This window comes from Arachis stenosperma, chromosome 1, assembly GCF_014773155.1.
Source record: "Arachis stenosperma cultivar V10309 chromosome 1, arast.V10309.gnm1.PFL2, whole genome shotgun sequence".
NCBI lineage: Eukaryota > Viridiplantae > Streptophyta > Magnoliopsida > Fabales > Fabaceae > Arachis > Arachis stenosperma.
The window spans coordinates 135966346-135986021 of NC_080377.1; the positions used below are offsets into that span (position 1 = coordinate 135966346).

A 19676-nucleotide genomic window follows, 5' to 3' on the forward strand; every position below is an offset into this window, starting at 1 on the left:
GCGTTTAACGCTGGGAATTCTGAGGGTGACTTTGAACGCCGGTTTGGGCCATCAAATCTTGGGCAAAGTATGGACTATCATATATTGCTGGAAAGCCCAGGATGTCTACTTTCCAACGCCGTTGAGAGCGCGCCAATTGGGCTTCTGTAGCTCCAGAAAATCCACTTCGAGTGCAGGGAGGTCAGAATCCAACAGCATCTGCAGTCCTTTTCAGTCTCTGAATCATATTTTTGCTCAGGTCCCTCAATTTCAGCCAGAAAATACCTGAAATCACAGAAAAACACACAAACTCATAGTAAAGTCCAGAAAAGTGAATTTTAACTAAAAACTAATAAAAATATACTAAAAACTAACTAGATCATACTAAAAACATACTAAAAACAATGCCAAAAAGCGTATAAATTATCCGCTTATCACAACACCAAACTTAAATTGTTGCTTGTCCTCAAGCAACTGAAAATCAAATAAGATAAAAAGAAGAGAATATACTATAGACTCCAAATTATCAATGAAACTTAGCTCCAAATTAGATGAGCGGGACTAGTAGCTTTTTGCCTCCGAACAGTTTTGGCATCTCACTCTATCTTTTGAAATTCAGAATGATTGGCTTCTTTAGGAACTCAGAATCCAGATAGTGTTATTGATTCTCCTAGTTAAGTATGATGATTCTTGAACACAGCTACTTATTGAGTCTTGGCCGTGGCCCAAAGCACTCTGTTTTCCAATATTACCACCGGATACATACATGCCACAGACACATAATTGGGTGAACCTTTTCAGATTGTGACTCAGCTTTGCTAGAGTCCCCAATTAGAGGTGTCCAGGGTTCTTAAGCACACTCTTTTTGCCTTGGATCACAACTTCATTTCTTTCTTTTTCTTTCTTTTTCTCTTTCTTTTTTTTCGTCTCTTTCTTTTTCTTTTTTTTTTTTCGCTTCTTCTCCCCCTTTTTTTTGTATTCACTGCTTTTTCTTGCTTCAAGAATCATTTTTATGATTTTTCAGATCCTCGGTAACATGTCTCATTTTTCATCATTCTTTCAAGAGCCAACAATTTTAACATTCATGAACAACAAATTCAAAAGACATATGCACTGTTTAAGCATACATTCAGAAAACAAAAAGTATTGTCACCACATCAAACTACTTAAGCTAGTTTTAAAGATGAATTCGAAATCCTGTACTTCTTGTTCTTTTGTGATAAAAACAGTTTTCATTTAAGAAAGGTGATGGATTCATAGGACATTCATAACTTTAAGGCATAGACACTAAGACACTAATGATCATAAGACACAAACATAGATAAACATAAGCATAAAAATTTGAAAAACAAGAAAATAAAGAACAAGGAGATTAAAGAACGGGTCCACCTCAGTGATGGCAGCTTGTTCTTCCTCTTGAAGGTCTTATGGAGTGTTTGAGCTCCTCAATGTCTCTTCCTTGTCTTTGTTGCTCCTCTCTCATGATTCTTTGATCTTCTCTAATTTCATGGAGGAGAATGGGGTGTTCTCCACCCTTAGTTGTCCCATGTTGGAACTCAATTCTCCTAGGGAGGTGTTGATTTGCTCCCAATAGTTTTGTGGAGGAAAGTGCATCCCTTGAGGTATCTCAGGGATTTCATGATGAGTGGGATCTCTTGTTTGCTCCATCCTTTTCTTAGTGATGGGCTTGTGGTCATGCCTTCTCAGTTGAACTGGCTTCCCTCTTGAGTCTCTCTTCCATTGGGCGCCCTCTTCACAAATGTTTATGAGGACTTGGTTCAACCTTTGATCAAAGTTGACCCTTTTTGAGTTTGAAAGGGATCTCAGGGATCACCTTCTTCAAGGCCACAACTTCATAGAAGTGGTCTTAGTGCACCCTTGAGATGAATCTCTCTATTTTCCACGACTCGGAGGTGGAAGCTTTTGCCTTCCCTTTCCTCTTTCTAGAGGTTTCTCCGGCCTTGGATGCCATAAATGGTTATGGAAAAACAAAAAGCAATGCTTTTACCACACCAAACTTAAAAGATTAGCTCGTCCTCGAGCAAAAGAAGAAAGAAGAGAGTAGAAGAAGAAGAAATAGAGGAGATGGAGGTGGCTTTGTGGTTCGGCCAAAGAGTAGAAGTAGTGTTTAGGTTGTGTGAAAATGAAGGAGTGAAGATGGGTTTATATAGGGGTGGAGAGAGGGTGGTGGGGTTGGTGGGGGGTCCTGTGGGGTCCACAGATCCTGTGGTGTCAAAGAAAAGTCATCCCTGCACCAATTGGCATGCAAAATCACGTTTTGAGCCAATTCTAGCGTTAAACGCCGGGCTGGTGCCCATTTCTGGCGTTTAACGCCAGGTTCTTGCCCTTTCCTGGCGTTTAACGCCAGTCTGGTGCCCCTTTCTGGCGTTAAACGCCCAGAATGGTGCCAGACTGGGCGTTAAACGCCCAACTGCTAGCCTCACTGGCGTTTAAACGCCAGCAAATTCTCCTCCAGGGTGTGCTGTTTTTCTTCCTGTTTTTCATTCTGTTTTTGCTTTTTCAATTGATTTTGTGACTTCTTATGATCATCAACCTACAAAAAAAAAATAAAGTAACAAAAGAAAATAGATAAAATATAACATTGGGTTGCCTCCCAACAAGCGCTTCTTTAATGTCAGTAGCTTGACAGAGGGCTCTCATGGAGCCTCATATTTTCTCAGAGCAATGTTGGAACCTCCCAACACCAAACTTAGAGTTTGAATGTGGGGGTTCAACACCAAACTTGGAGTTTGGTTGTGGCCTCCCAACACCAAACTTAGAGTTTGACTGTGGGGGCTCTGCTTGACTCTGCTTTGAGAGAAGCTCTTCATGCTTCCTCTCCATGGTGACAGAGGGATATCCTTGAGCCTTAAACAAAAAAGGATTCTTCATTCACTTGAATGATCAGTTCACCTCCATCAACATCAATCACAGCCTTTGCTGTGGCTAGGAAGGGTCTGCCAAGGATGATAGATTCATCCATGCACTTCCCAGTCTCTAGGACTATGAAATCAGTAAGGATGTAATGGTCTTCAATCTTTACCAAAACATCCTCTACAAGTCCATAAACTTGTTTCTTTGAATTGTCTGCCATCTCTAGTGAGATTCTTGCAGCTTGTACCTCAAAGATCCCTAGCTTCTCCATTACAGAGAGAGGCATAAGGTTTACACTTGACCCTAAGTCACACAGAGCCTTCTTGAAGGTCATGGTGCCTATGGTACAAGGTATTGAAAACTTTCCAGGAACTTGTCTCTTTTGAGGTAATTTCTGCCTAGACAAGTCATCCAGTTCTTTGGTGAGCAAAGGGGGTTCATCCTCCCAAGTCTCATTTCCAAATAACTTGTCATTTAGCTTCATGATTGCTCCAAGGTATTTAGCAACTTGCTCTTCAGTGACATACTCATCCTCTTCAGAGGAAGAATACTCATCAGAGCTCATGAATGGCAGACGTAAATCCAATGGAATATCTATGGTCTCATTTTGAGCCTCAGATTCCCATGGTTCCTCATTAGGGAACTCAGTGGAGGCTAGTGCACGCCCATTGAGGTCTTCCTCAGTGGCGTTCACGTCCTCCCCTTCCTCTCCATATTCGGCCATGTTGATGGCCTTGCACTCTCCTTTTGGATTTTCTTCTGTATTGCTTGGAAGAGTAGTAGGAGGGAGTTCAGTAACTTTCTTGCTCAGCTGTCCCACTTGTGCCTCCAAATTCCTGATGGAGGACCTTGTTTCAGTCATGAAACTTTGAGTGGTTTTGATTAGATCAGAGACCATGGTTGCTAAGTCAGAGGGGTTCTGCTTAGAATTCTCTGTCTGTTGCTGAGAAGATGAAGGAAAAGGTTTGCCATTGCTAAACCTGTTTCTTCCACCATTATTGTTGAAACCTTGTTGAGGTCTCTCTTGATTCTTTCATGAGAAATTTGGGTGATTTCTCCATGAAGAATTATAGGTGTTTCCATAGGGTTCTCCTAAGTAATTCACCTTTTCCATTGAAGGGTTCTCAGGATCATAGGCTTCATCTTCAGATGAAGCATCCTTAGTACTGCTTGGTGCATTTTGCATTCCAGACAGACTTTGAGAAATCAAATTGACTTGTTGAGTCAGTATCTTGTTCTGAGCCAATATGGCATTCAGAGTATCAATCTCAAGAACTCCTTTCTTCTGATTTGTCCCATTATTCACAGGATTTCTTTCAGAAGTGTACATGAATTGGTTATTTGCAACCATTTCAATTAGCTCTTGAGCTTCTGTAGGTGTCTTCTTCAGATGAAGAGATCCTCCAGCAGAGCTATCCAAAGACATCTTGGATAGTTCAGAGAGACCATCATAGAAAATACCTATGATGCTCCATTCAGAAAGCATGTCAGAAGGACATTTTCTGATCAATTGTTTGTATCTTTCCCAAGCTTCATAGAGGGATTCTCCATCCTTCTGTCTGAAGGTTTGGACTTCCACTCTAAGCTTACTCAATTTTTGAGGTGGAAAGAACTTTGCCAAGAAGGCATTTACTAGCTTTTCCCATGAGTCCAGGCTTTCTTTAGGTTGTGAGTCCAACCATGTCCTAGCTCTGTCTCTTACAGCAAAAGGGAATAGCATAAGTCTGTAGACCTCAGGGTCAACCCAATTAGTCTTGACAGTGTCACAGATTTGCAAGAATTCAGCTAAGAACTGATGAGGATCTTCCAATGGAAGTCCATGGAACTTACAATTTTGTTGTATTAGAGAAACTAATTGAGGCTTAAGCTCAAAGTTGTTTGCTCCAATGGCAGGGATAGAGATGCTTCTCCCATAGAAGTCAGGAGTAGGTGCAGTAAAGTCACCCAGCACCTTCCTTGCATTGTTGTTGTTTTCGGCTGCCATGGGTTCTTCTTCTTTGAAGATTTCTGTTAGGTCTTCTACAGAGAGTTGTGCCTTAGCTTCTCTTAGCTTTCGCTTCAAGGTCCTTTCAGGTTCAGGGTCAGCTTCAACAAGAATGCTTTTGTCTTTGTTCCTGCTCATATGAAAGAGAAGAGAACAAAAAAATGTGGAATCCTCTATGTCACAGTATAGAGATTCCTTGAGGTGTCAGAAGAAGAAAATTAGAAGGAAGAGGTAGAAGAATTCGAACTTAGTCAAATAGAGTTCGAATTGTGCATTGAGAAGGAGTGGTACTCCATAAATAGAAGGATGTGAGAAAAGGGGAAGAGAATTTTCGAAAATTGCTTAAAAAGATTTTAAAAACATTTTGAAAAATTGATTGATAATTTTCGAAAACTCAAAGTGGAAAAGAAATCAAGTGATTTTTGAAAAAGATTTTGAATTTAGAAATAAAAAAGATATGATTGAAAACTAATTTGAAAAAAAGATGTGATAAAAAAAAGATATGATTAAAAAGTTATGGTTTTTTAAAAAGATATGATTGAAAATATATGATTTGAAAAACATTTTAAAAAGATTTGATTTTAAAAATTAATGACTTGCCTAACAAGAAAAGATATGATTCAAACATTAAACCTTTCTCAACAGAAAAGGCAACATACTTGAATTGTTCAATCAAATCATTAATTGTTAGCAAGTATCTTTGAAAAAGGAAAGAAATTGATTTTGAGAACATTTGATTGAAAAGATATGATTTAAAAAAGATTTGGTTTTAAAAAACTTTGAAAACTTGAAAAAAAATTGATTTGAAAACAAAATCCTCCCCCTTGTGCCATCCTGGCGTTAAACGCCCAGAATGGTGCACATTCTGGCGTTTAACGCCCAATGCACTACCTTTTGGGGCGTTAAACGCCCAACCAGGTACCCTGGCTGGCGTTTAAACGCCAGTCTGTCCTTCTTCACTGGGCGTTTTGAACGCCCAGCTTTTTCTGTATAATTCCTCTGCAGTATGTTCTGAATCTTCAATTCTCTGTATTATTGACTTGAAAAGACATAAATTAAAAATATTTTTGGATTTTTAATAATGAAGAATGCAACGAAAATCAAATAACAATGCATGCAAGACACCAAACTTAGTAGTTTGTATACTATTGACAATAACAAAATGAGAATGCATATGACAAACAACAGAAATACTCAAAGATCAAAACAAGGAAATCATCAAGAACAACTTGAAGATTAATGAAGACACATGCATAAATTCGAAAAATGCAAGAAGAACAGAAACATGCAATTGACACCAAACTTAAAACGAGACACTAGACTTAAACAAGAAATATTTTTGGTTTTTATGATTTTGTAATTTTTTTTTGGATTTTTCGAAAATTAAGTGGAAAAGAAATAAAGATATCAAAATTCTTAATGAGAATTCCAGGAATCATGCAATGTTAGTCTAAAGCTTTAGTCTAAAGGAATTAGACATAGCTAGCCAAGCTTCAGCAGGACATTACATTCAAGAGCTAAATTGATGAGGATCAATCAGCTTTGGTGATGATAAGAACATCACCTTGAAACACTAGAATTCATTCTTAAGAACTCTGAAGAAAAATAAATACCTAATCTAAGCAACAAGATGAACCGTCAGTTGTCCACACACAAAACAATCCCCGGCAACGGCGCCAAAAACTTGGTGTGCGAAATTGTGATCATTACTTTTCACAACTCAATTAATCCCTAGTAATGGCCCCAAGAACTTGGTGCTCACTACCATGGCATAAACACAACTTTGCACAACTAACCAGCAAGTGCACTGGGTCGTCCAAGTAATAAACCTTACGCGAGTAAGGGTCGATCCCACGGAGATTGTTGGTATGAAGCAAGCTATGGTCACCTTGTAGATCTTAGTCAGGCAGACTCAAATGGGTATAGATGATGAATGAAACATAAAGATAAAGATAGAGATACTTATGTATATCATTGGTGAGAGCTTCAGATAAGTGTATGAAGATGCCTTCCCTTCCGTCTCTCTGCTTTCCTACTGTCTTCATCCAATCCTTCTTACTCCTTTCCATGGCAAGCTTATGCAAGGGTTTCACCGTTGTCAGTGGCTACCTCCCATCCTCTCAGTGGAAATGTTCAACGCACCCTGTCACGGCACGGCTATCCATCTGTCGGTTCTCGGTCAGGCCGAAATAGAATCCATTGATTCTTTTGCTTCTGTCACTAACGCCCCGCCTGCTAGGAGTTTGAAGCACGTCACAGTCATTCAATCATTGAATCCTTCTCAGAATACCACAGACAAGGTTAGACCTTCCGGATTCTCTTGAATGCCGCCATCAGTTCTTGCCTATACCACGAAGATTCCGGTTAAAGAATCCAAGAGATATCCACCCAATCTAAGGTAGAACGGAGGTGGTTGTCAGTCACACGTTCATAGGTGAGAATGATGATGAGTGTCACGGATCATCACATTCATCAAGTTGAAGAACAAGTGATATCTTGGAACAAGAACAAGCAGAATTGAATAGAAGAACAATAGTAATTGCATTAATACTCGAGGTACAGCAGAGCTCCACACCTTAATCTATGGTGTGTAGAAACTCCACCGTTGAAAATACATAAGAACAAGAGTGATCATTGGTTTCGGCCCCAGAGAGGGAACCAGAAGAACCAAGATGTCTAATACAATAGTAAAGGGTCCCTTTTATAGGAAACTAGTAGCCTAAGGTTTACAAAGATGAGTAAATGACATAAAAATCCACTTCCGGGCCCACTTGGTGTGTGCTTGGGCTGAGCAATGAAGCATTTTCGTGTAGAGACTCTACTTGGAGTTAAACGCCAGCTTTTATGCCAGTTTGGGCGTTTAACTCCCACTTTGGTGCCAGTTCCGGCGTTTAACGCTGGGAATTCTGAGGGTGACTTTGAACGCCGGTTTGGGCCATCAAATCTTGGGCAAAGTATGGACTATCATATATTGCTGGAAAGCCCAGGATGTCTACTTTCCAACGCCGTTGAGAGCGCGCCTATTGGGCTTCTGTAGCTCTAGAAAATCTACTTCGAGTGCAGGGAGGTCAGAATCCAACAGCATCTGCAGTCCTTTTCAGTCTCTGAATCAGATTTTTGCTCAGGTCCCTCAATTTCAGCCAGAAAATACCTGAAATCACAGAAAAACACACAAACTCATAGTAAAGTCCAGAAAAGTGAATTTTAACTAAAAACTAATAAAAATATACTAAAAACTAACTAGATCATACTAAAAACATACTAAAAGCAATGCCAAAAAGCGTATAAATTATCCGCTCATCAGTAGGTTCCAAACTTAACCCAATGTTCATCAGAAACCTGCTGAGCCTGTAATGGTCACTCAATGGCTTGTATCCAGTTATCCGAATCGGTAGGGTTTGAGGTTCCTCTTGATCTTAACTTGCAACCACTTCAGATTTTGTATCCGGCCGTGGACCCAAATTTTGAGCTTAAGTCTGGCACAATCAACTTACTTCCCAAGTACAATGGGCTACCTGGGGAAGATCTGCTGAAGCACCTTAAGAATTTCCAAGTTGCATGTGCAACCGCAAGGAGACATGGGGCGGATGAATCCGCAATGTTGGTCTTTGCTTTCCCTTTCTCTTTGGAGGGGAAAGCAAAGGAATGGTTTTATACTCAGCCGAGTGAAATTAGATCCAACTGGGACTTGTTGCGTAAGGAGTTCTTGGAAAAGTTCTACCCTCCTCAGAAAACAGACAAGTTATGAAGAGAGATCTCTTGTATTGTGCAACAAAATGAGGAGACCTTGTATGAATACTGAGAAAGATTCAAGAAATTATTAGAAGACTGCCCTCACCATCGGATTGGTGAGCCGTTTCTTATTAGTTATTTCTATGAAGGGATGCATCCCCAAGATAAGCTTTTCCTAGACTCCGCAAGTGGAGGATCGTTGATCACAAGTAATACTGTTACGGAAGCCTGGAAAGTTATGTCAGAATTAGCAAACTCGGCTAAACACTCAAGAGTGTAGGATCCGCAACCTCTAGCTTTAAGCAAAATTCCTCCCGATGGTGATGACAATGCGATTGAGACCCTTGGGAAGATTGCAGTTTTGTTGAGACAAATCGCCCAGGGGCAACAAATGACTCAGGCCTTAATAATCACCTTCATGCAAGAGCAAAGAGAATTTCATAAGAAGCAAGATGCATACATGGCTACAATAACCGAAGCCCTTACCCATTTGACTCTCCCTCCTCAAACCGCACAAAGCACCCAACAAGCTTCAACCTCAAGTATTTTACCCTCTCAACCTCAACCCATCCCTAAGGGGAGCATAAATGCAATTACTCTCCGAAATGGTACTAAGTTGGACAAGAATGTTGCTATACCCGCAAAGGTGAGTGACGAGACCAACAATGATGAGGTATGAGAAGAGGTAGAGATGACAAAGGGTGAAGATGAAAATGTTGACAAAAGTGAGGAGGAGCCACCAAAAGTCAAGGAGATAAAAAGAAAGACCTTGCTTGAAGAGCCTTCACCCATTCCATTCCCAACTTTGGCCAAGAAAGCAAAGAAGCAAGAAGATCTTGACCCCACTTTGGTGGAAGTTTTTAAGAAAGTCGAAGTTACCGTCCGCCTCTTTCAAGCCATTCAACAAGTGCCGAAATATGCCAAGTTCCTTAAAGATGTGTGCCCTCACAAAGGCAAGCTTGGCAATCTTAACGAAAAACCGGTAGATGATTCTATCTCTTCTTTGCTTCCTGAAAAATGTAATGATCCCGGCCCATGTTTAGTGACTTGTTTGATTGGTGGGATTAAGTTCATAGATTGTATGTGTGATTTGGGAGCATGTGTGAGCATCATGCCACTGCCCGTATACCAAAGATTGAACTTACCACCCCTCAAGAGATCCAAGGCAAGGTTTGTCTTGGCTGACAAGAGTATTGTGTCTGTGGTTGGAATTGCAGAGAACGTCATAATCAACATTCAAGGTTTGCTTTTTCTGGTTGACTTTCACATCTTGGAGACTCAACCTATTGATTCCACTAACCCATCATCAATACTCCTTGGAAGGATGATGAGCGGATAATTTATACACTTTTTGGCATTATTTTTAGTATGTTTTTAGTAGTTTTAGTTGATTTTTTAGTATATTTTTATTAGTTTTTAGTTAAAATTCACTTTTCTGGACTTTACTATGAGTTTGTGTGTTTTTCTGTGATTTCAGGTATTTTCTGGCTGAAATTGAAGGTTCTGAGCAAAAATCTGATTCAGAGACTGAAAAGGACTGCAGATGCTGTTGGATTCTGACCTCCCTGCACTCGAAGTGGATTTTCTGGAGCTACAGAAGCCCAATTGGCGCGCTCTCAACGGCGTTGGAAAGTAGACATCCTGGGCTTTCCAGCAATATATGATAGTCCATACTTTGCCCAATATTTGATGGCCCAAACCGGCGTTCAAAGTCACCTCAAGAAATCCCAGCGTTAAACGCTGGAACTGGCACCCAAATGGGAGTTAAACGCCCAAACTGGCATAAAAACTGGCGTTTAACTCCAAGAAGAGTCTCTACACGAAATTGCTTCATTGCTCAGCCCAAGCACACACCAAGTGGGCCCGGAAGTGGATTTTTATGTCATTTACTTATCTATGTACACCTTAGGCTACTAGTTTTCTATAAGTAGGACCTTTTACTATTGTATTAGAGGACTTTTGGTAGCTATCTTCGATATATGCTATCTTAGATCATTGGGAGGCTGGCCATTCGGCCATGCCTAGACCTTATGCTTATGTATTTCAACGGTGGAGTTTCTACACACCATAGATTAAGGTGTGGAGCTCTGCTGTACCTCGAGTATTAATGCAATTACTATTGTTCTTCTATTCAATTCCGCTTGTTCTTTGTCCAAGATATCACTTGTTCTTCAACTTGATGAAGGTGATGATTGACGCCCATCACCATTCTCACCCATGAACAAGGTGACTGACAACCACTTTTGTTCTACACGCATCTGAGGCTTAGTGAATATCTCTTGGATTCTTTAATCGGAATCTTCGTGGTATAGGCAAGAACTGATGGCGGCATTCAAGAGAATCCGGAAGGTCTAACCTTGTCTGTGGTATTCTGAGTAGGATTCAATGATTGAATGACTGTGACGTGCTTCAAACTCTAACCTGATGGGCGTTAGTGACAGACGCAAAAGAGGGATTCTATTCCAGTAGGAGCGGGAACCGAACCGGTGATTGGCCGTACTGTGACAGAGTGCGTGAGCATTAGCTTTCACTGCGAGGATGGGAGGTAGCCACTGACAACGGTGAAACCCTACACGAGCTTGCCATGGAAAGGAGTAAGAAGGATTGGATGAAGGCAGTAGGAAAGCAGAGAGACGGAAGGGAAGGCATCTTCATACGCTTGTCTGAAGCTCCTACACCAATGATATACATAAGTATCACTATCTTTATCTTCTATGTTATTTTCGTTCATCATCATATACAATTGAGTTTGCCTGACTAAGATTTACAAGATGACCATAGCTTGCTTCAATGCTAACAATCTCCGTGGGATCGACCCTTACTCACGTAAGGTATTACTTGGACGACCCAGTGCACTTGCTGGTTAGTTGTGCGAAGTTGTGTAATGCCATGGAATTGAACTACCAAGTTCTTGGAGTTCATGACCAGGGATTATGAGAGTTGTGAAAAGTATTGTTCACAATTTCGCGCACCAAGTTTTTGGCGCCGTTGCCGGGGATTGTTCAAGTTTTGAGCAAGCTTTTGGTAACAATGCGGGGGATTGTTCAGTTTGGACAACTGACGGTTCATCTTGTTGCTTAGATTAGGTATTTTTTTTTCGAAATTCTTGAAAATGAATTCTAGAGTTTCATGATGATTTGTTGAAATCTGGCTGGCTGAGAAGCCATGTCTAATCTGATTGGACCGAGGTTTCAACTTATCACCACAAGAGCTTGTTGATTTTCATCAATTTTGCTTTTGGAGCAGTGATCCGCTAAGGCTTGGCTGACCTTTGGTCATGTCTAGTGTTTTGGACCGAAGCTTTCTTTGAAAGCTTGGCTGGCTGTGAAGCCATGTCTAATTCCTGGACCGGAGTCTTAGACTAGCATTACACTGATTCCTGGAATTCTCATTAAGAATTTTGATGTTTTTTTTTTCCACTTAATTTTCGAAAAATACAAAAAAAAAATTACAAAATCATAAAAACCAAAAATATTTGATGTTTCTTGCTTAAGTCTAGTGTCTCATCTTAAGTTTGATGTCAATTGCATGCATTCATTCATGTGTCTTATGGATCTTCAAGTAATTCTTGATGATTTTTGTGTTCTAATCTCTAAATTCTATTGACTTGACGTATTTTGTGTGTCTCATATGCATTCTCACATTGTTAGTGTCAGTAGTATACAAACTGCTAAGTTTGGTGTCTTGCATGCATTGTTATTTGATTCTTATTGCATTTTGATTATTAAAAATCCAAAAATATTTTTAATTTGTGTCTTTTCAAGTCAATGATACCAAGAATTGAAGATCCAGAACATACTGCAGAGGAATTATACAGAAAAAGCTGAGCATTCAAAAATGCCCAGTGAAGAAGACAGACTGGCATTTAAACGCCAGCCAGGGTACCTGGTTGGGCGTTTAACGCCCAAAAAGGGTGCATTTTGGGCGTTAAACGCCAGAATGTATACCATTCTGGGCGTTTAACGCCAGGATGGTGCTAGGGGGAGAATTTTGTTTTCAAATCATTTTTTTTCAAAGTTTTCAAAGTTTTTCAAAATCAAATCTTTTTCAAATCATATCCTTTCAATCAAATGTTTTCAAAATCAATTTCTTTCCTTTTTCAAAGATACTTACTAACAATTAATGATTTGATTGAACATTTTTTGCCTTTTCTGTTAAGGAAGGTTTTATGTTTGAATCATATCTTTTCTTGTTAGGCAAGTCATTAATTTTTAAATCATATCTTTACAATTTGTTTTCAAATCATATCTTTTCAAATTGTTTTCAAATCATATCTTCTCAATCACATCTTTTTAATCACATCTTTTTCAAATTAAGTTTTCAATCAAATCCTTTTGACTTCTAATTTCAAATCTTTTTCAAAAATCACTTGATTTCATTCTTACTTTTATTTTCGAAAATCAATTAAGTGTTTTTCAAAAATGTTTTCAAAATTTTCTAATTAATTTTCGAAAAGATTACTTCCCTCCCTCTCACATCCTTCTATTTATGGAGCACCACTCCTTCTCAATGTACAATTCGAACCTTATCTAATTAAAGTTCGAATTCTTCTTCTCCTTCTTCTTTCTATTTCTCTTTTCCTCTGACACCTCAAGGAATCTCTATACTGTGACATAGAGGATTCCACATTTTCTTTTTCTCTTCTCTTTCATATGAGCAGGAGCAGAGACAAAGGCATTCTTGTTGAAGCTGACCCTGAACCCGAAAGGACCCTGAAGAGAAAGCTAAGAGAAGCCAAAGCACAACTCTCTTTAGAGGACCTGACCGAATTCTTCAAAGAAGAAGAAGACATGGCAGCCGAAAACAACAACAATGCCAACAATGCAAGGAAGGTGCTGGGTGACTTTACTGCACCTACTCCCGACTTCTATGGGAGAAGCATCTCTATCCCTGCCATTGGAGCAAACAACTTTGAGCTTAAGCCTCAATTAGTTTCTCTAATGCAACAGAATTGCAAGTTCCATGGACTTCCAATGGAAGATCCTCATCAGTTCTTAGCTGAAGTCTTGCAAATCTGTGACACAGTCAAGACTAATGGGGTAGACCCTGAGGTCTATAGACTGATGCTATTCCCTTTTGCTGTAAGAGACAGAGCTAGAATATGGTTGGACTCTCAACCTAAAGAAAGCCTGGACTCTTGGGAAAAGCTAGTCAATGCCTTCTTGGCAAAGTTCTTTCCACCACAAAGATGGAGTAAGCTTAGAGTGGAAGTCCAAACCTTCAGGCAGAAGGATGGAGAATCCCTCTATGAAGCTTGGGAAAGATACAAACAATTAATCAGGAAGTGTCCCTCAGACATGCTTTCTGAATGGAGCATCATAGGTATTTTCTATGATGGTCTCTCTGAACTATCCAAGATGTCTTTGGATAGCTCTGCTGGAGGATCTCTTCATCTGAAGAAGACGCCTGCAGAGGCTCAAGAGCTAATTGAAATGGTTGCAAATAACCAATTCATGTACACTTCTGAAAGGAATCCTGTGAATAATGGGACTAATCAGAAGAAAGGAGTTCTTGAGATTGACACTCTGAATGCCATACTGGCTCAGAATAAGATATTGACTCAACAAGTCAATTTGATTTCTCAAAGTCTGTCTGGAATGCAAAATGCACCTGGCAGTACTAAGGAAGCTTCATCTGAGGAAGAAGCTTATGATCCTGAGAACCCTTCAATGGAAGAGGTGAATTACCTAGGAGAACCCTACGGAAATACCTATAATTCTTCATGGAGAAATCACCCAAATTTCTCATGGAAGAATCAAGAGAGACCTCAACAAGGTTTCAATAATAATGGTGGAAGAAACAGGCTTGGCAATAACAAGCCTTTCCCATCATCTTCTCAGCAACAGACAGAGAGTTCTAAGCAGAGTACTTCTGACTTAGCAACAATGGTCTCTGATCTAATAAAGACCACTCAAAGCTTCATGAATGAAACAAGGTCCTCCATTAGGAATTTGGAAGGACAAGTGGGTCAGCTGAGTAAGAAAGTTACTGAACTCCCTCCTAGTACTCCCACAAGTAATACAGAAGAAAATCCAAAAGGAGAGTGCAAAGCCATAAACATGGCCGAATTTGGAGAGGAAAGAGAGGAAGTGGATGCCACTGAGGAAGGCCTCAATGGGCGCACACTAACCTCCACTGAGTTCCCCAATGAGGAACCATGGGAATCTGAGGCTCAAGATGAGACCATAGAGATTCCATTAGACTTACTTCTGCCTTTCATGAGCTCTGATGAGTATTCTTCCTCTGAAGAGGATGAGTATGTCACTGAAGATCAAGTTGCTAAATTTCTTGGAGCAATCATGAAACTAAATGACAAGTTATTTGGAAATGAGACTTGGGAGGATGAACCCCCTTTGCTCACCAAAGAACTGGATGACTTGTCTAGGCAGAAATTACCTCAAAAGAGGCAGGATCCTGGGAAGTTTTCTATACCTTATACCATAGGCACCATGACCTTCAAGAAGGCCTTGTGTGACTTAGGGTCAAGTGTAAACCTCATGCCCCTCTCTGTAATGGAGAAGCTAGGGATCTTTGAGGTACAAGCTGCAAGAATCTCATTGGAGATGGCAGACAACTCAAGAAAACAAGCTCATGGACTTGTAGAGAATGTTTTGGTAAAAGTTGAAGACCATTACATCCCTACTGATTTCATAGTCCTAGAGACTGGGAAGTGCATGGATGAATCCATCATCCTTGGCAGACCCTTCCTAGCCACAGCAAAGGCTGTGATTGATGTTGATAGAGGTGAACTAATCATTCAAGTGAATGAAGAATCCTTTGTGTTTAAGGCTCAAGGATATCCCTCTGTCATCATGGAGAGGAAGCATGAAGAGCTTCTCTCAAGACAGAGCCAAGCAGAGCCCCCACAGTCAAACTCTAAGTTTGGTGTTGGGAGGCCACAACCAAACTCTAAGTTTGGTGTTGAACCCCCACATTCAAACTCTAAGTTTGGTGTTGGGAGGTTCCAACACGGTTCTGAGTATCTGTGAGGCTCCATGAGAGTCCTCTGTCAAGCTAATGACATTAAAGAAGCACTTGTTGGGAGGCAACCCAATGTTTTATAGTTAACTATTTTCTTTTGTTATTTTATCTTTTTTGTAGGTTGATGATCATAAGAAGTCACAAAAACAATGAAAAAAGCAAAAACAGAATGAAAAACAGGAAGAAAAACAGCACACCCTGGAGGAAGATGCTGCTGGCGTTCAAACGCCAGTAAGCCTAGCAGTTGGGCGTTTAACGCCCAGTCTGGCACCATTCTGGGCGTTTAACGCCAGAAAGGGGCACCAGACTGGCGTTAAACGCCAGAAAAGGGCTAGAACCTGGCGTTAAACGCCAGGAATGGGCACCAGCCCGGCGTTTAACGCCAGAAATGGCTTAAAACGTGAATTTTGATGCCATTTGGTGCAGGGATGACTTTTCCTTGACACCACAGGATCTGTGGACCCCACAGGACCCCACCACCACTCTCCCTCTTCTTCCCCCATTCACCAATCACCTCAATACCTCTTCCCCATAAACCCTTCACCTATCAAATCCCATCTTTCTCTTCACCACTCACATCCATCCTTCATAAATCCCCACCAATCTCACCCTTCAAATTCAAACCACTTTCCCTCCCAAACCCACCCATACATGGCCGAACTCCTTCTCCCCTCTCTCCTATAAATACCCTTCTTCCCTTCTTCATTTTCACACAACCTAAACACCACTTCTCCCCCTCTTTGGCCGAATACACCACCATCTCCCTCCTCCTCATTTCTTCTTCTTCTACTCTCTTCTTTCTTCTTTTTGCTCGAGGACGAGCAAACATTTTAAGTTTGGTGTGGTAAAAGCGTTGCTTTTTCGTTTTCCATAACCATTTATGGCATCCAAGGCCGGAGAAACCTCTAAAAAGAGGAAAGGGAAGGAAAAAGCTTCCACCTCCGAGTCATGGGAGATGGATAGATTCCTCTCAAGGGTGCATCAAGTCCACTTCTATGAAGTTGTGGCCTTGAAGAAGGTGATCCCCGAGGTCCCCTTTTCACTCAAAAAGGGTGAATATCCGGAGATCCGCCATGAGATCCGAAGAAGAGGTTGGGAAGTACTTACCAACCCCATTCAACAAGTCGGAATCTTGATGGTTCAAGAGTTCTATGCCAATGCATGGATCACCAAGAACCATGATCAAAGTGTGAACCCGAATCCAAAGAATTATCTTACTATGGTTCGGGGGAAATACTTGGATTTCAGTCCGGAAAGTGTGAGGGTAGCGTTCAACTTGCCTATGATGCAAGAAGATGAACATCCTTACACTAGAAGGGTCAACTTTGATCAAAGGTTGGACCAAGTCCTCACAGTCATATGTGAAGAGGGCGCACAATGGAAGAGAGATTCAAGAGGCAAGCCGGTTCAATTGAGAAGGCATGACCTCAAACCCGTGGCTAGAGGATGGTTGGAGTTCATTCAACGCTCAATCATTCCCACTAGCAACCGGTCCAAAGTTACTCTAGACCGGGCCATCATGATTCATAGCATTATGATTAGAAAAGAAGTGGAAGTTCATGAGGTTATAGCCCAAGAACTCTATAAAGTGGCGGACAAGTCTTCCACCTTGGCAAGGCTAGCCTTTCCTCATCTCATTTGTCACCTCTGTTATTCAGTTGGAGTTGACATAGAAGGAGACACCCCCATTGATGAGGACAAGCCCATCACCAAGAAAAGGATGGAGCACACAAGAGACCCCTCTCATCATGAGATCCCTGAGATACCTCAAGGGATGCACTTTCCTCCACAAAACTATTGGGAGCAACTAAACACCTCCCTAGGAGAATTGAGTTCCAACATGGGACAACTAAGGGTGGAGCATCAAGAACACTCCATTCTCCTCCATGAAATTAGAGAAGATCAAAGAATCATGAGAGAGGAGCAACAAAGACAAGGAAGAGACATTGAGGAGCTCAAGCACTCCATAGGATCTTCAAGAGGAAGGAAGAGCCGCCATCACTAAGGTGGACCCGTTCCTTGATTTCCTTGTTCTTTATTCTTCTGTTTTTCGAATTTTATGCTTTATGTTTATCCATGTTTGTGTCTTGTGATCATTAGTGTCTTAGTGTCTATGCCTTAAAGTTATGAATGTCCTATGAATCCATCACCTTTCTTGAATAAAAATGTGCTTAATTGAAAAGAAAAAGAATTACATGAATTCTGAATTTTATAACAGTTTAATTATTTTGATGTGGTGGCAATACTTTTGTCTTCTGAATGTATGCTTGAACAGTGCATATGTCTTTTGAATTTGTGGTTCATGAAGGTTGGCTCTTGAAAGAATGATGAAAAAGGAGACATGTTACTGAGGATCTGAAAAATCATTAAAAATGATTCTTGAAGCAAGAAAAAGCAGTGAATACAAAAAAAAAGAGAAAAGAAAAAAAAAACGAAAAAGAAAGAGAAAAGGAAAGAAAAAGAAAGAATAAAGTTGTGATCCAAGGCAAAAAGAGTGTGCTTAAGAACCCTGGACACCTCTAATTGGGGACTCTAGCAAAGCTGAGTCACAATCTGAAAAGGTTCACCCAATTATGTGTCTGTGGCATGTATGTATCCGGTGGTAATACTGGAAGACAGAGTGCTTTGGGCCACAGCCAAGACTCATAAAGTAGCTGTGTTCAAGAATCATCATACTTAACTAGGAGAATCAATAACACTATCTGGATTCTGAGTTCCTAAAGAAGCCAACCATTCTGAATTTCAAAGGATAGAGTGAGATGCCAAAACTGTTCAGAGGCAAAAAGCTAAAAGCCCCGCTCATCTAATTAATACTGATCTTCATAGATGTTTTTGGAATTCAGTGCATATTCTCTTCTTTTTATCTTATTTGATTTTCAGTTGCTTGAGGACAAGCAACAATTTAAGTTTGGTGTTGTGATGAGCGGATAATTTATACACTTTTTGGCATTGTTTTTAGTATGTTTTTAGTAGTTTTAGTTGAATTTTTAGTATATTTTTATTAGTTTTTAGTTAAAATTCACTTTTCTGGACTTTACTATGAGTTTGTGTGTTTTTCTGTGATTTCAGGTATTTTCTGGCTGAAATTGAAGGTTCTGAGCAAAAATCTGATTCAGAGACTGAAAAGGACTGCAGATGCTGTTGGATTCTGACCTCCCTGCACTCGAAGTGGATTTTCTGGAGCTACAGAAGCCCAATTGGCGCGCTCTCAACGGCGTTGGAAAGTAGACATCCTGGGCTTTCCAGCAATATATGATAGTCCATACTTTGCCCAATATTTGATGGCCCAAACCGGCGTTCAAAGTCACCTCAAGAAATCCCAGCGTTAAACGCTGGAACTGGCACCCAAATGGGAGTTAAACGCCCAAACTGGCATAAAAGCTGGCGTTTAACTCCAAGAAGAGTCTCTACACGAAATTACTTCATTGCTCAGCCCAAGCACACACCAAGTGGGCCCGGAAGTGGATTTTTATGTCATTTACTTATCTATGTATACCTTAGGCTACTAGTTTTCTATAAGTAGGACCTTTTACTATTGTATTAGAGGACTTTTGGTAGCTATCTTCGATATATGCTATCTTAGATCATTGGGAGGCTGGCCATTCGGCCATGCCTAGACCTTATGCTTATGTATTTTCAACGGTGGAGTTTCTACACACCATAGATTAAGGTGTGGAGCTCTGCTGTACCTCGAGTATTAATGCAATTACTATTGTTCTTCTATTCAATTCCGCTTGTTCTTTGTCCAAGATATCACTTGTTCTTCAACTTGATGAAGGTGATGATTGACGCCTATCACCATTCTCACCCATGAACAAGGTGACTGACAACCACTTTTGTTCTACACGCATCTGAGGCTTAGTGAATATCTCTTGGATTCTTTAATCGGAATCTTCGTGGTATAGGCAAGAACTGATGGCGGCATTCAAGAGAATCCGGAAGGTCTAACCTTGTCTGTGGTATTCTGAGTAGGATTCAATGATTGAATGACTGTGACGTGCTTCAAACTCTAACCTGATGGGCGTTAGTGACAGACGCAAAAGAGGGATTCTATTCCAGTAGGAGCGGGAACCGAACCGGTGATTGGCCGTACTGTGACAGAGTGCGTGAGCATTAGCTTTCACTG

At 40.6% G+C, this 19676-nt stretch overlaps 2 non-coding genes across 2 annotated transcripts; one reads left to right on the forward strand and one right to left on the reverse strand.

The window, feature by feature from the left end:
* Nucleotides 1-4333: 4333 nt before the first annotated feature.
* On the forward strand, nt 4334-4441 carry LOC130956294 (small nucleolar RNA R71). The gene has a single exon (XR_009077066.1). It is a non-coding gene; the product is annotated as a small nucleolar RNA R71 (small nucleolar RNA).
* Nucleotides 4442-8576: 4135 nt separating this feature from the next.
* On the reverse strand, nt 8577-8683 carry LOC130947459 (small nucleolar RNA R71). Its single transcript, XR_009072685.1, has one exon. It is a non-coding gene; the product is annotated as a small nucleolar RNA R71 (small nucleolar RNA).
* Nucleotides 8684-19676: the final 10993 nt, after the last annotated feature.